This window comes from Emys orbicularis, chromosome 11 (genome assembly GCF_028017835.1).
Source record: "Emys orbicularis isolate rEmyOrb1 chromosome 11, rEmyOrb1.hap1, whole genome shotgun sequence".
Taxonomy (NCBI): Eukaryota; Metazoa; Chordata; order Testudines; family Emydidae; genus Emys; species Emys orbicularis.
Genome location: NC_088693.1, coordinates 1,907,978 through 1,913,977, shown reverse-complemented (window position 1 = coordinate 1,913,977; position 6,000 = coordinate 1,907,978).

Genomic DNA, 6,000 nt, shown 5'->3' with positions numbered 1-6,000 from the left:
CTGAGAGCTTCTTCTCACAGAAAACAAGAACATAAGAACGGCCAGACTGGGTCAGACCAAAGGTCCATCTAGCCCAGTATCCTGTCTGCCGACAGTGGCCAATGCCAGGTACCCCAGAGGGAGTGAACAGAACAGGGAATCATCAAGTGATCCTGTCCCTGTCGCTCATTCCCAGCTTCTGGCAAATAGCATCTCTACCCACGTGGGCTTTTCCTCTGATGACGGTGAGTGAGGAACGTACTTCGAGTCTCTGACCTCTGGTCGTCGCACACAATGGGCGTTTGCTTTGAAATTAGCACTGTTCCGATAAAGTCCTTCATTAGCATTCCACAAGGCTTCTTTGGTGTCCGATGAGTTATTTAGTCACAGGGGTGTGACGAAGTGGGACTGTTCTTAATGTTTTCCTCAGTTTCCCCTATGCAGTTCTTAAGTATCTAGGTGGTGGGATAAGGGTGTATGGTTGCTGCAGAGCAAAGGGCCAGTGCACATAAATGCCCGACACTCTGTCTCCTGGCAACTGATGGCCTGGGCCCCTCCTCTGCAAAGGTGCCAACTGAAGGTGTTGGAGACAAAGGGATCAGGTGACCTCCTGGCCCGGGAAAGAGACAAAGCCCAGAGAAGGAGGGGCTGGACGGGGGTGAGAGTTTGGAGCTAGCTGGGGACTGGAAGGGAGGGCAGACGGGGGTCTGCCTCGCTGGGCCCCAGAATGGACCCGGATGAGGGGTCCCGTTCGCTGGACCTACAAGCTCTGTTTTAGACCACGTTCCTGTCGTCTAATAAACCTCTGTTTTACTGGCTGGCCGAGAGTCACGTCTGACTGCGAAGTGGGGGGTGCAGAACCCTTTGGCTTCCCCAGGACCCCGCCTGGGCGGACTCGCTGTGGGAAGCGCACGGAGGGGCATATGCTGAATGCTCCCAGGAGAGACCCAGGAGGTGAAGCCGTGTGAGCTTCTTGCCCTGAAGACAGTCTGCTCCGAGGGAGAGGAGGCTCCCCAAAGTCCTGACTGGCTTTGTGGGGAGCAGTTCCAGAGCATCGCCCGGGGACTCCGTGACAAGGGGTATTTGCAATGTAAATATTTGCTACCACATTATAACAGGACACAGCGCAAAAGAAAACAATGCACGTAATGTCCCATCAGTTTTCTGAAGTCTGAACCCCAAATGCACTGGTCCACCTTCAACAATCACTTGGATCTAGACTCGTACACAAGTGAATTGGCCTGAACACACGCTGGCATGACCTGGTCTGCCAGCGTCACTCAGGAAACCAGGGAGAGGCAGATATTTGGGTCAAGATTTTCAAGACAGTAGTGACTCAGGGAGCTTTGATGATCAGTGCCCAGCGTGGGACATCAGAAAGGGCCCTGATTTCCGTATGCGTGTATGTGAGCGTGCGCACTCAGCCCGTTCTAAAAGTCAGGTTCCTTTAAGGCCCCTTGGGTTGGGCCTCCCCCCAAGTCACCATTCACTGACAATCAGCCGCTAGATGCAGCCCAGCTAGGTCAGCACAAGCTCAGGGCCGGCTCTATGGTCCCTAGCGTGGTGCTGGCCCTGGTGGAAGCCACATCTCTCTCCTAGAAAGCGCCCCAAGCCCGGGGATGACACGGAACCAGTTGACGTGCCCATGGCTGCATCCTGAGCAAGTCCTGAAAGGTGACCCTTGTGTCTCCAGCCCCACCTCTCTCTCTTGCCTCCTTTCTAGGACGGGCCCATCTTGGCCAGCCAGGACAAGCCCAAACTCTCAGCACTTTGCTGTGACCCGTTCCGCTGAGCTGGGAGCAAGACCCTAGGGGCCCAGTCTTACTTTGAGATTTGCTTCTAGCAGATTGGTCAGAGGGAAATTCATGCCACCTGGCCAAACCTTTCCCAGAGCCCGGGGAGTACTGCCGGGGCCCCAGAGCGGTCAGCTGGGCCACGGGCCAGGCACTGCACCCACGGTCTGCACAGGGGGAGAGAGAGAACCTGCCTTTTCCTGCCTTTTCGCTCTTCTCCTCTCTCCCCCCCACCACCTAAGCTTTTGGGAGGAAACAGGATCGAACGTTCACAGCACATCCCGAGAGCGGCAGGACCCCCCACAGGACTCTGCCCATCCGCGATGCTGATACCACCGAAGAAGCTTTCACAGGAGGGTTTTCAAACCACTCTCCGAATAGGGCCTGATCCAAAGCCTGCGGACCCCACTGGGGAGCCCCATGGATTTCGGAGCAGGCCCAGGGAAGGACTCCATGTTGTGAGGGTTCGGACCAGCTCCCGGCTTTCCTGGGTGTAACGAGCGGGAAGAGGAGTGGGTTACGATTGTGCAAGAAGCGAAGGCGAGATCCCGGCCACAGACCCTCCAGCCCCAGGTCTGGTCACTGCTGAGGCAGGAAGAAAAGGAACCGCTAGGAGGGGACACTTCCAAAGTCAGCCTATCGCCTCCCCCCAGCCCCCGTGATCCTCACAACATGCACACACCCCAGTGCACCGTGACAATGGGGGGGTAAGGTGTGCACCCCAAATCCCATCCATGCAGCGCAAGGGGCAGCGGCGTGCTGTGCACACGTAACCCACACACCTCCTGGGGGTGCGGTTCTGTCTGTAGAGGTTCAGGCACTAAGCTCCAGAGGTCCCCGGTTCAATCCCGCCCGCCGCCGACCGGAATCTGTTGGTGTTACACACACACACTACACGTCCGACTGAAAAAGGAAGGGGGCCTCATGCACAGACTGGGGCTCTGTACCCCCACACAGGGGCCCCAGGATCAGTCCCAGACGCCGCTCCCCAGGCTGGCAGGAGAGTGATGGGGGCCGCAGGGCTACCCAGTGGAATTGGCTCTGCAGCGTCCCCTCTGGCTGATCACGCACAGCATGACTAAGGCTCCAGGGGGAGTCCCATCCGGGCAGGATGCTCACTGCCTGGAGAAGGGGGAAGACCCCAGGAGGAGATTCAGAGCCCAGCAGTCCCGCTCCTCCGTGGCCTGCTGCAGCCTTTTCTCATCCCAGCCAGCTGCCAAGAGCTTCCCACCCGTGTGTTGTTCTCCACCTGGGTTGCAGCTGTGGGGCGGGGAGCCACGCGCTGTGGCAGGAGGCGTGATGGAGCTTGCTCTACCGGACCATTAACACACGTCCCAGGTGCTCAGAGGCACCCGAGGCGTGTACAAATGGCTCGGCAGCATACGCCCCATCACGCCCGAGCGCCGCTCGCTCCGTCAGGGAGAGGAGACGCCCGGGATTCTTCTCACCGCCTGCCCGTCCCTCCTCTACCGGCTTCGCTGACGTCTCCCAGCACTCGGGAGCTTTCCCCTCCCCATGGGTCCCCTGCGCACAGTTCACACGCGTGTGCACATTCCCCTCCCCCGCCCTCAGTGATTAAGCCACAGGCAACCCCAGGAAACAACTGCACCAAACTCAGTGCTGGCATCATGCACCTAATGTCGGACTGGTGCAAGCTACACGCCTTAGACACTTACACACTTCTACCCCGCTATAGATAGAACGCGGTAAAGCAGTGCTCCAGGGGGGGCGGGGCTGCGCGCTCCGGCGGATCAAAGCAAGTTCGATATAACACAGTTTCACCTATAACGTGGTAAGATTTTTTGGCTCCCGAGGAGAGCGTTATATCGGGGTAGAGGTGTACCTGCCGTGGCACATACACAACACAACCGCACTGGGCCCTTCGACCGTCGCTACCGGTCGCCCCTTTGCCGAGCGGCCGCAGGCCTCAGGGCCGCGCAGGTTGGCTCCTTGCTGGAGAAGTATTTTCTTACTTTAGTAAGAATGCATCCAACGAAGTGGGTATTCACCCACGAAAGCTCATGCTCCAATACGTCTGTTAGTCTATAAGGTGCCACAGGACTCTTTGTCGCTTTTACTTTAGTTTGTTTGTTTATAGCCCCTGCACCAGTCCTGGAGCAGCGGTGGCGTGACGGCAAACGCCTCTTTCAGGCATCGCAGCCCAAACACCAGTGTCTGGTTCCCAGGGAGCAACTGCCCCAAGAACTGACTCTAGTAAGTCAGAGAACAAACTCGCTTGCTGTTTGCAAAAGTCAAACAGAAGATTGTGGCAGATCTGAAGTCAGCAAGATATGACTCTGTTATTCGGGACTGCACACCTGACATCAGCCCTACGGAACAAATGACTTGAATGGTGCGTTTTGTAACAACAACAGAACCTAGTGAAAATGTCCCTGCAATGGTGACTGTCAGAGAGCATTTTCTAGAATTTATTGACATTGATGATACTACAGGAGCTGGTATGACAAATGTGCTTCTTAAAAATCTGAAAGATACGGGAATTGCAATAGCTGACATGAGAGGTCAGGGCTACGATAATGGTGCCAACATGAGAGGAAAGAACAGAGGAGTGCAGACACGGATCCGAGAGTTAAACCCTCGAGCTTTTTTTGTCCCATGCAGTTCTCATTCATTGAACTTGGTGGTCAGTGATGCAGCATCAGCTTCTAGTGAGGCGGCTGAATTTTTTAATGTAATTCAAAGCATCTATGTATTTTTCTCTGCATCAACTCATCGATGGCAAATTTTGAAGCAACATCTGGGAACATCCTCTCTGACACTGAAACCACTGAGTGCCACACGATGGGAAAGTCGAGTGGAGGCGATAAAGCCTATCAAACACCAAATTGGGAAGATAGATGATGCCGTATTTGCCATTATGGAGGATAATGCTATGACAGGAACTGTTCATGGGAGAACAGTGGCAGAGGGAAATGGAATCACCAGAAACATACATAACTTCAAATTTCTGTGTGTCTTAGTGTTGTGGCATGACCTACTGTTTGAAATAAATGTTGTAAGCAAGAGACTCCAAGGAGTTGACCTTGATATAGCTGGAGCAATGGAACAAGTGGACAAAGCAAAGTCATACCTACAGTCTTACCGGTCAGATGAGGGATTTCAAAACGTTCTGAAGAGTGCACAGAAGTTGGCAGAGGAACTTCACACTGAAGCTATTTTCCCACCCATTCAAGAATACAAGAGTCACCGAAGAAGACGACATTTTGATGACGAGGCACGGGATAATCCCATAAGAGACCCCAAACAACAATTCAAAGTTGAATTATTTAACCAGGTGCTAGATTGTGCAATACAGTCAGTTGAAGAAAATTTCATGCAGCTCAAGAAACACAGCAGTATATGTGGGATGTTGTATGATATTCCAAAACTCCTCACTATACCTGAAGAAGACCTACACCAGCAATGCAGGGCACTAGAGACAGTGTTGACACATGATGACATGCGTGATATTGATGCGAATGATTTAGGTGACACCCTCTTTCCAAATGCTTTTGTTGCTCTGTGCATACTTCTAACACTTCCTGTAACAGTTGCCAGTGGAGAACGCAGCTTCTCCAAGCTGAAGTTAATAAAAACACATCTACGCTCCACAATGACACAGGAGAGGCTGGTCGGCCTTGCAACCATCTCAATAGAGCATGAGCTGGCCCAGACTGTGGACCTTCAGCAGGAAGCAGTTCAAATCTTTGCAACCAAGAAGGCACGGAAAGCACCACTTTGATTATTCAAACAGATAAAAATGCCAGTGTTTACTATGCAGACAAGAAAAGTTACATTTGCTGTTCAGGCGTTTGAAAGTTAAGTGTTACTTACAATTTTTGAACAAGGCATTTTAAGTTGTGAGTTCTCCTTTCTTGGGGTAGGTAGCAGAGCAGCACCATGAGAGGAGAAGAACAGGAAGAAGGCAGAATTGAGGCCTTTCAAAGTTTTGGCCCAAGCGAGGGAGCACAGGGGCGTCATTTGAGCTCCCGGCCTCAGGTGTCAAAATGTTATGGGCCGGCCCTGCCAGCAGCCGTGAATAAGTAACAGGGCAGCTGGCTCCTCCTGGAAGCTGTCTTCCTGGTCCCTCCGCTTTCACATCTACCCTGGGCTAGCAGGCTGCACCCGCCTGGCGTCTAGTATTTCCCAAGCTCTGATTGGAGGCGACCAGCACTGCCTGGACACTGGGTCTCGTGCCCGGCCTCCTTCCGCCCCCAGGCCAGCCACA